Raw genomic sequence first — 10,349 nt, forward strand, 5'->3', positions numbered from 1 at the left:
AGCATTCATCTAAAACGTTTCCTAGAAAAACTTTAAAAAGTCAATAATCTGGAGAGTTTTTGTAAGATGTTTCTTCCATCAACCAACGAAGAAACACATTGGTACTTTCCCATGATGAGTGAGTGCTTCAGGATCTCTTGCACTTACATGTGCAGCAGAGTACTGCAATGGAAGCATGCTGGGCCCATAACCCAGAGGTAGGCAGATTGAAACTATCCTCTGCTATATGCATTTTTTTTTGTTAATTAAAGTAATCCAAAACTGGGATTGATATTTTGTCTCTTTTATTTTTACTTAAAGTACAATAACTTTTACCATTTTAATTTGTTTTAATAGTATATTGACAGTATTGTTTTCTTTCAAAAATCCACTTCATTTTCTTTACCCTATTATTAAAATGGTAATTGACAAAAACAAACTACATTGTCACCAGAAGAGCAATACAAAATGTACAAGTGATATATTAAAATCATCTTTCCAGCTTGAATTTCAATGATGCATTGGGTCAACAAATTTGTGAGAAACATCTTCACCCTTAAATAAAGATTTTCTTAATTCCTTACCTGTGTGCTAATTAGATATCACCTTGTTTTCATATTAAACAGACTTCCACATGAGAAAGCAGCAAGGATGCAGTGGCGTTAATGTTTCCTGGTGTCAACTTGTATTATTTCAGTAGACATTGAAATGAGGATGCATCTTGCTGCCTTTCCAATGAAGCAAGTTTAATTTAGTAATAGGTGAAAAACCATCCTTACAAAGGTGTTAATCAGAGACTTGGCTTTGTGGACACTTTTCAGAGAACAAATTTGTTAGCATAAAAATAAAGCCAGAAAATGAAGAGCTGTTTAATCACTCGATTGGATTTTTCTGCCAGCATATTTTTTTTCTCTGCAACCCACTGCTAAATTGTGCTTCCTAGCTGTTTTTTTATAAAATCACTGAATCAAATCTAACTCTGATTACATCAGAGAAGGCCATGTACCCTACACCATAAGAGGGGGTTTGAAATTTTGACTTGTCTACTTAAATATCACCAAAATCTGATCACAAGTTTAATTAGGTCCCTGGGTGGGATTGAACCACCAACCTTTCGGTTAATAGCCGAACACACTAACCGATTGCGCCACAGAGACACTTTGCAAAAAGTGCCTACTGACAAAGGCTAATAAGCATACATCTAGAACGTTTCCTAGAAAAACATTAAAAAATCAATAATCTGGAGAGTTTTTGTAAGATGTTTCTTCCATCAACTAACGAATAAACACATTGGTACTTTCCCATGATGAGTGAGTGCTTCAGGATCTCTTGCACTTACATGTGCAGCAGAGTACTGCAATGGAAGCATGCTGGACCCATAACCCAGAGGTAGGCAGATTGAAACTATCCTTTGCTATATGCATTTTTTTTGTTAATTTAAGTAATCAAAACTGGGATTGATATTTTTGCTCTTTTATTTTTACTTAAAGTACAATAACTTTTACCATTTTAATTTGTTTTAATAGTATATTGACAGTATAGTTTTCTTTCAAAAATCCACTTAATTTTCTTTACCCTGTTATTAAAATGGTAATTGACAAAAAAAACTACATTGTCACCAGAAGAGCAATACAAAATGTACAAGTGATATATTAAAATCATCTTTCCAGCTTGAATTTCAATGATGCATTGGGGCAACAATTTTGTGAGAAACATCTTCACCCTTAAATAAAGATTTTCGTAATTCCTTACCTGTGTGCTAATTAGATATCACCTTGTTTTCACATTAAACAGACTTCCACATGAGAAAGCAGCAAGGATGCAGTGGCGTTAATGTTTCCTGGTGTCAACCTGTATTATTTCAGTAGACATTGAAATGAGGATGCATCTTGCTGCCTTTCCAATGAAGCAAGTTTAATTTAGTAATAGGTGAAAAACCATCCCTACAAAGGTGTTAATCAGAGACTTGGCTTTGTGGACACTTTTCAGAGAACAAATTTGTTAGCATAAAAATAAAGCAAGAAAATTAAGAGCTGTTAAATCAAGCAATTTGATTTTTTTGCAAGCATATTTCTTTTTCTCTGCAACCCACTGCTAAATTGTGCTTCCTAGATGTTTTTATAAAATCACTGAATCAAATCTAACTCTGATTACATCAGAGAAGGCCAGGTACCCTACACAATAAGAGGGGGTTTGAAATTTTGACTTGTCTACTTAAATATCACCAAAATCTGATAACAAGGTCAATTACGTCCCTGGGTGGGATTGAACCACCAACCTTTTGGTTAATAGCCATACACACTAACTGATTGCGCCACAGAGACACTTTGCAAAAGTACATACTGACAAAGGCTAATAAGCATTCATCTAAAACGTTTCCTAGAAAAACTTAATAAAGTCAATAATCTGGAGAGTTTTTGTAAGATGTTTCTTCTATCAACCAACGAAGAAACACATTGGTACTTTCCCATGATGAGTGAGTGCTTCAGGATCTCTTGCACTTACATGTGCAGCAGAGTACAGCAATGGAAGCATGCTGGGCCCATAACCCAGAGGTAGGCAGATTGAAACTATCCTCTGCTATATGCATTTTTTTGTTTGTTAATTAAAGTATTCCAAAACTGGGATTGATATTTTGGCTCTTTTATTTTTACTTAAAGTACAATAACTTTTACCATTTTAATTTGTTTTAATAGTATATTGACAGTTTTGTTTTCTTTCAAAAATCCACTTCATTTTCTTTACCCTATTATTAAAATGGTAATTGACAAAAACAAACTACATTGTCACCAGAAGAGCAATACAAAATGTACAAGTGATATATTAAAATCATCTTTCCAGCTTGAATTTCAATGATGCATTGGGGCAACGATTTTGTGAGAAACATCTTCACCCTTAAATAAAGATTTTCTTAATTCCTTACCTGTGTGCTAATTAGATATCACCTTGTTTTCACATTAAACAGACTTCCACATGAGAAAGCAGCAAGGATGCAGTGGCGTTAATGTTTCCTGGTGTCAACCTGTATTATTTCAGTAGACATTGAAATGAGGATGCATCTTGCTGCCTTTCCAATGAAGCAAGTTTAATTTAGTAATAGGTGAAAAACCATCCTTACAAAGGTGTTAATCAGAGACTTGGCTTTGTGGACACTTTTCAGAGAACAAATTTGTTAGCATAAAAATAAAGCCAGAAAATAAAGAGCTGTTTAATCACTCAATTGGATTTTTCTGCCAGCATATTTTTTTTCTCTGCAACCCACTGCTAAATTGTGCTTCCTAGCTTTTTTTTATAAAATCACTGAATCAAATCTAACTCTGATTACATCAGAGAAGGCCAGGTACCCTACACAATAACAGGGAGTATGAAATTTGACTTGTCTACTTAAAGATCACCAAAATCTGATCACAAGGTCAATTACGTCCCTGGGTGGGATTGAACCACTAACCTTTTGGTTAATAGCCGTACACACTAACTGATTGCGCCACAGAGACACTTTGCAAAAGTACATACTGACAAATGCTAATAAGCATTCATCTAAAACGTTTCCTAGAAAAACTTAAAAAAGTCAATAATCTGGAGAGTTTTTGTAAGATGTTTCTTCCATCAACCAACGAAGAAACACATTGGTACTTTCCCATGATGAGTGAGTGCTTCAGGATCTCTTGCACTTACATGTGCAGCAGAGTACAGCAATGGAAGCATGCTGGGCCCATAACCCAGAGGTAGGCAGATTGAAACTATCCTCTGCTATATGCTTTTTTTTTGTTAATTAAAGTAATCCAAAACTGGGATTGATATTTTGGCTCTTTTATTTTTACTTAAAGTACAATAACTTTTACCATTTTAATTTGTTTTAATAGTATATTGACAGTATTGTTTTCTTTCAAAAATCCACTTCATTTTCTTTACCCTATTATTAAAATGGTAATTGACAAAAACAAACTACATTGTCACCAGAAGAGCAATACAAAATGTACAAGTGATATATTAAAATCATCTTTCCAGCTTGAATTTCAATGATGCATTGGGGCAACGATTTTGTGAGAAACATCTTCACCCTTAAATAAAGATTTTCTTAATTCCTTACCTGTGTGATAATTAGATATCACCTTGTTTTCGCATTAAACAGACTTCCACATGAGAAAGCAGCAAGGATGCAGTGGCGTTAATGTTTCCTGGTGTCAACTTGTATTATTTCAGTAGACATTGAAATGAGGATGCATCTTGCTGCCTTTCCAATGAAGCAAGTTTAATTTAGTAATAGGTGAAAAACTATCCTTACAAAGGTGTTAATCAGAGACTTGGCTTTGTGGACACTTTTCAGAGAACAAATTTGTTAGCATAAAAATAAAGCCAGAAAATGAAGAGCTGTTTAATCACTCAATTGGATTTTTCTGCCAGCATATTTTTTATCTCTGCAAACCACTGCTAAATTGTGCTTCCTCGCTGTTTTTATAAAATCAATGAATCAAATCTAACTCTGATTACATCAGAGAAGGCCAGGTACCCTACACCATAAGAGGGGGTTTGAAATTTTGACTTGTCTACTTAAAGATCACCAAAAGCTGATAACAAGATCAATTACATCCCAGGGTGGGATTGAACCACCAACCTTTTAGTTAATAGCCGTACACACTAACTGATTGCGCCACAGAGACACTTTGCGAAAGTGCATACTGACAAAGGCTAATAAGCATTCATCTAAAACGTTTCCTAGAAAAACTTTAAAAAGTCAATAATCTGGAGAGTTTTTGTAAGATGTTTCTTCCATCAACCAACGAAGAAACACATTGGTACTTTCCCATGATGAGTGAGTGCTTCAGGATCTCTTGCACTTACATGTGCAGCAAAGTACAGCAATGGAAGCATGCTGGGTTCATAACCCAGAGGTAGGCAGATTGAAACTATCCTCTGCTGTATGCTTTTTTTTTTTAATTAAAGTAATCCAAAACTGGGATTGATATTTTGGCTCTTTTATTTTTACTTAAAGTACAATAACTTTTACCATTTTAATTTGTTTTAATAGTATATTGACAGTATTGTTTTCTTTCAAAAATCCACTTAATTTTCTTTACCCTATTATTAAAATGGTAATTGACAAAAACAAACTACATTGTCACCAGAAGAGCAATACAAAATGTACAAGTGATATATTAAAATCATCTTTCCAGCTTGAATTTCAATGATGCATTGGGGCAACGATTTTGTGAGAAACATCTTCACCCTTAAATAAAGATTTTCTTAATTCCTTACCTGTGTGCTAATTAGATATCACCTTGTTTTCGCATTAAACAGACTTCCACATGAGAAAGCAGCAAGGATGCAGTGGCGTTAATGTTTCCTGGTGTCAACTTGTATTATTTCAGTAGACATTGAAATGAGGATGCATCTTGCTGCCTTTCCAATGAAGCAAGTTAAATTTAGTAATAGGTGAAAAACCATCCCTACAAAGGTGTTAATCAGAGACTTGGCTTTGTGGACACTTTTCAGAGAACAAATTTGTTAGCATAAAAATAAAGCCAGAAAATGAAGAGCTGTTTAATCACTCAATTGGATTTTTTTTGCCAGCATATTTTTTTTCTCTGCAACCCACTGCTAAATTGTGCTTCCTAGCTGTTTTTTATAAAATCACTGAATCAAATCTAACTCTGATTACATCAGAGAAGGCCAGGTACCCTACACAATAAGAGGGGGTTTGAAATTTTGACTTGTCTACTTAAATATCACCAAAATCTGATCACAAGGTCAATTACATTCCTGGGTGGGATTGAACCACCAACCTTTTGGTTAATAGCCTTACACACTAACCAATTGCACCACAGAGACACTTTGCAAAAAGTACATACTGACAAAGGCTAATAAGCATTCATCAAGAACGTTTCCTAGAAAAACTTTAAAAAGTCAATAATCTGGAGAGTTTTTGTAAGATGTTTCTTCCATCAACCAATGAAGAAACACATTGGTACTTTCCCATGATGAGTGAGTGCTTCAGGATCTCTTGCACTTACATGTGCAGCAGAGTACTGCAATGGAAGCATGCTGGACCCATAACCCAGAGATAGGTAGATTGAAACTATCCTCTGCTATATGCATTTTTTTTTGTTAATTAAAGTAATCCAAAACTGGGATTGATATTTTGTCTCTTTTATTTTTACTAAAAGTACAATAACTTTTACCATTTTAATTTGTTTTAATAGTATATTGACAGTATTGTTTTCTTTCAAAAATCCACTTCATTTTCTTTACCCTATTATTAAAATGGTAATTGACAAAAACAAACTACATTGTCACCAGAAGAGCAATACAAAATGTACAAGTGATATATTAAAATCATCTTTCCAGCTTGAATTTCAATGATGCATTGGGGCAACGATTTTGGGAGAAACATCTTCACCCTTAAATAAAGATTTTCTTAATTCCTTACCTGTGTGATAATTAGATATCACCTTGTTTTCACATTAAACAGACTTCCACATGAGAAAGCAGCAAGGATGCAGTGGCGTTAATGTTTCCTGGTGTCAACCTGTATTATTTCAGTAGACATTGAAATGAGGATGCATCTTGCTGCCTTTCCAATGAAGCAAGTTTAATTTAGTAATAGGTGAAAAACCATCCCTACAACGGTGTTAATCAGAGACTTGGCTTTGTGGACACTTTTCAGAGAACAAATTTGTTAGCATAAAAATAAAGCCAGAAAATGAAGAGCTGTTTAATCACTCAGTTGGATTTTTTTTGCCAGCATATTTTTTTTCTCTGCAACCCACTGCTAAATTGTGCTTCCTAGCTGTTTTTTATAAAATCACTGAATCAAATCTAACTCTGATTACATCAGAGAAGGCCATGTACCCTACACCATAAGAGGGGGTTTGAAATTTTGACTTGTCTACTTAAATATCACCAAAATCTGATCAGAAGTTTAATTAGGTCCCTGGGTGGGATTGAACCACCAACCTTTCGGTTAATAGCCGAACACACTAACCGATTGCGCCACAGAGACACTTTGCAAAAAGTGCCTACTGACAAAGGCTAATAAGCATACATCTAGAACGTTTCCTAGAAAAACATTAAAAAAGTCAATAATCTGGAGAGTTTTTGTAAGATGTTTCTTCCATCAACTAACGAATAAACACATTGGTACTTTCCCATGATGAGTGAGTGCTTCAGGATCTCTTGCACTTACATGTGCAGCAGAGTACTGCAATGGAAGCATGCTGGACCCATAACCCAGAGGTAGGCAGATTGAAACTATCCTTTGCTATATGCATTTTTTTTGTTAATTTAAGTAATCAAAACTGGGATTGATATTTTTGCTCTTTTATTTTTACTTAAAGTACAATAACTTTTACCATTTTAATTTGTTTTAATAGTATATTGACAGTATAGTTTTCTTTCAAAAATCCACTTAATTTTCTTTACCCTGTTATTAAAATGGTAATTGACAAAAAAAACTACATTGTCACCAGAAGAGCAATACAAAATGTACAAGTGATATATTAAAATCATCTTTCCAGCTTGAATTTCAATGATGCATTGGGGCAACAATTTTGTGAGAAACATCTTCACCCTTAAATAAAGATTTTCGTAATTCCTTACCTGTGTGCTAATTAGATATCACCTTGTTTTCACATTAAACAGACTTCCACATGAGAAAGCAGCAAGGATGCAGTGGCGTTAATGTTTCCTGGTGTCAACCTGTATTATTTCAGTAGACATTGAAATGAGGATGCATCTTGCTGCCTTTCCAATGAAGCAAGTTTAATTTAGTAATAGGTGAAAAACCATCCCTACAAAGGTGTTAATCAGAGACTTGGCTTTGTGGACACTTTTCAGAGAACAAATTTGTTAGCATAAAAATAAAGCAAGAAAATTAAGAGCTGTTAAATCAAGCAATTTGATTTTTTTGCAAGCATATTTCTTTTTCTCTGCAACCCACTGCTAAATTGTGCTTCCTAGATGTTTTTATAAAATCACTGAATCAAATCTAACTCTGATTACATCAGAGAAGGCCAGGTACCCTACACAATAAGAGGGGGTTTGAAATTTTGACTTGTCTACTTAAATATCACCAAAATCTGATAACAAGGTCAATTACGTCCCTGGGTGGGATTGAACCACCAACCTTTTGGTTAATAGCCATACACACTAACTGATTGCGCCACAGAGACACTTTGCAAAAGTACATACTGACAAAGGCTAATAAGCATTCATCTAAAACGTTTCCTAGAAAAACTTAATAAAGTCAATAATCTGGAGAGTTTTTGTAAGATGTTTCTTCTATCAACCAACGAAGAAACACATTGGTACTTTCCCATGATGAGTGAGTGCTTCAGGATCTCTTGCACTTACATGTGCAGCAGAGTACAGCAATGGAAGCATGCTGGGCCCATAACCCAGAGGTAGGCAGATTGAAACTATCCTCTGCTATATGCATTTTTTTGTTTGTTAATTAAAGTATTCCAAAACTGGGATTGATATTTTGGCTCTTTTATTTTTACTTAAAGTACAATAACTTTTACCATTTTAATTTGTTTTAATAGTATATTGACAGTTTTGTTTTCTTTCAAAAATCCACTTCATTTTCTTTACCCTATTATTAAAATGGTAATTGACAAAAACAAACTACATTGTCACCAGAAGAGCAATACAAAATGTACAAGTGATATATTAAAATCATCTTTCCAGCTTGAATTTCAATGATGCATTGGGGCAACGATTTTGTGAGAAACATCTTCACCCTTAAATAAAGATTTTCTTAATTCCTTACCTGTGTGCTAATTAGATATCACCTTGTTTTCACATTAAACAGACTTCCACATGAGAAAGCAGCAAGGATGCAGTGGCGTTAATGTTTCCTGGTGTCAACTTGTATTATTTCAGTAGACATTGAAATGAGGAGGCATCTTGCTGCCTTTCCAATGAAGCAAGTTTAATTTAGTAATAGGTGAAAAACCATCCCTACAAAGGTGTTAATCAGAGACTTTGCTTTGTGGACACTTTTCAGAGAACAAATTTGTTAGCATAAAAATAAAGCCAGAAAATGAAGAGCTGTTTAATCACTCAATTGGATTTTTCTGCCAGCATATTTCTTTTTCTCTACAACCCACTGCTAAATTGTGCTTCCTAGATGTTTTTATAAAATCACTGAATCAAATCTAACTCTGATTACATCAGAGAAGGCCAGGTACCCTACACCATAACAGGGGGTTTGAAATTTTGACTTGTCTACTTAAAGATCACCAAAATCTGATAACAAGGTCAATTACGTACCTGGGTGGGATTGAACCACCAACCTTTTGGTTAATAGCCGTACACACTAACTGATTGCGCCACAGAGACACATTGCAGAAGTATATACTGACAAGGGCTAATAAGCATTCATCTAAAACGTTTCCTAGAAAAACTTTAAAAAGTTAATAATCTGGAGAGTTTTTGTAAGATGTTTCTTCCATCAACCAACGAAGAAACACATTGGTACTTTCCCATGATGAGTGAGTGCTTCAGGATCTCTTGCACTTACATGTGCAGCAGAGTACAGCAATGGAAGCATGCTGGGCCCATAACCCAGAGGTAGGCAGATTGAAACTATCCTCTGCTATATGCTTTTTTTTTGTTAATTAAAGTAATCCAAAACTGGGATTGATATTTTGGCTCTTTTATTTTTACTTAAAGTACAATAACTTTTACCATTTTAATTTGTTTTAATAGTATATTGACAGTATTGTTTTCTTTCAAAAATCCACTTCATTTTCTTTACCCTATTATTAAAATGGTAATTGACAAAAACAAACTACATTGTCACCAGAAGAGCAATACAAAATGTACAAGTGATATATTAAAATCATCTTTCCAGCTTGAATTTCAATGATGCATTGGGGCAACGATTTTGTGAGAAACATCTTCACCCTTAAATAAAGATTTTCTTAATTCCTTACCTGTGTGCTAATTAGATATCACCTTGTTTTCGCATTAAACAGACTTCCACATGAGAAAGCAGCAAGGATGCAGTGGCGTTAATGTTTCCTGGTGTCAACTTGTATTATTTCAGTAGACATTGAAATGAGGATGCATCTTGCTGCCTTTCCAATGAAGCAAGTTTAATTTAGTAATAGGTGAAAAACCATCCCTACAAAGGTGTTAATCAGAGACTTGGCTTTGTGGACACTTTTCAGAGAACAAATTTGTTAGCATAAAAATAAAGCCAGAAAATGAAGAGCTGTTTAATCACTCAATTGGATTTTTTTTGCCAGCATATTTTTTTTCTCTGCAACCCACTGCTAAATTGTGCTTCCTAGCTGTTTTTTATAAAATCACTGAATCAAATCTAACTCTGATTACATCAGAGAAGGCCAGGTACCCTACACAATAAG

At 34.5% G+C, this 10,349-nt stretch overlaps 2 non-coding genes across 2 annotated transcripts; both read right to left on the minus strand.

The window, feature by feature from the left end:
• Positions 1–1,062: 1,062 nt before the first annotated feature.
• Positions 1,063–1,136, minus strand: TRNAN-AUU (transfer RNA asparagine (anticodon AUU)). The gene has a single exon. It is a non-coding gene; the product is annotated as a tRNA-Asn (tRNA).
• A 5,769-nt stretch (positions 1,137–6,905) lies between these two features.
• On the minus strand, positions 6,906–6,979 carry TRNAN-AUU (transfer RNA asparagine (anticodon AUU)). Its single transcript has one exon. It is a non-coding gene; the product is annotated as a tRNA-Asn (tRNA).
• Between the last annotated feature and the right edge of the window lie 3,370 nt (positions 6,980–10,349).

Source organism: Pseudophryne corroboree, unplaced genomic scaffold (genome assembly GCF_028390025.1).
Source record: "Pseudophryne corroboree isolate aPseCor3 unplaced genomic scaffold, aPseCor3.hap2 scaffold_3255, whole genome shotgun sequence".
Lineage (NCBI taxonomy): Eukaryota > Metazoa > Chordata > Amphibia > Anura > Myobatrachidae > Pseudophryne > Pseudophryne corroboree.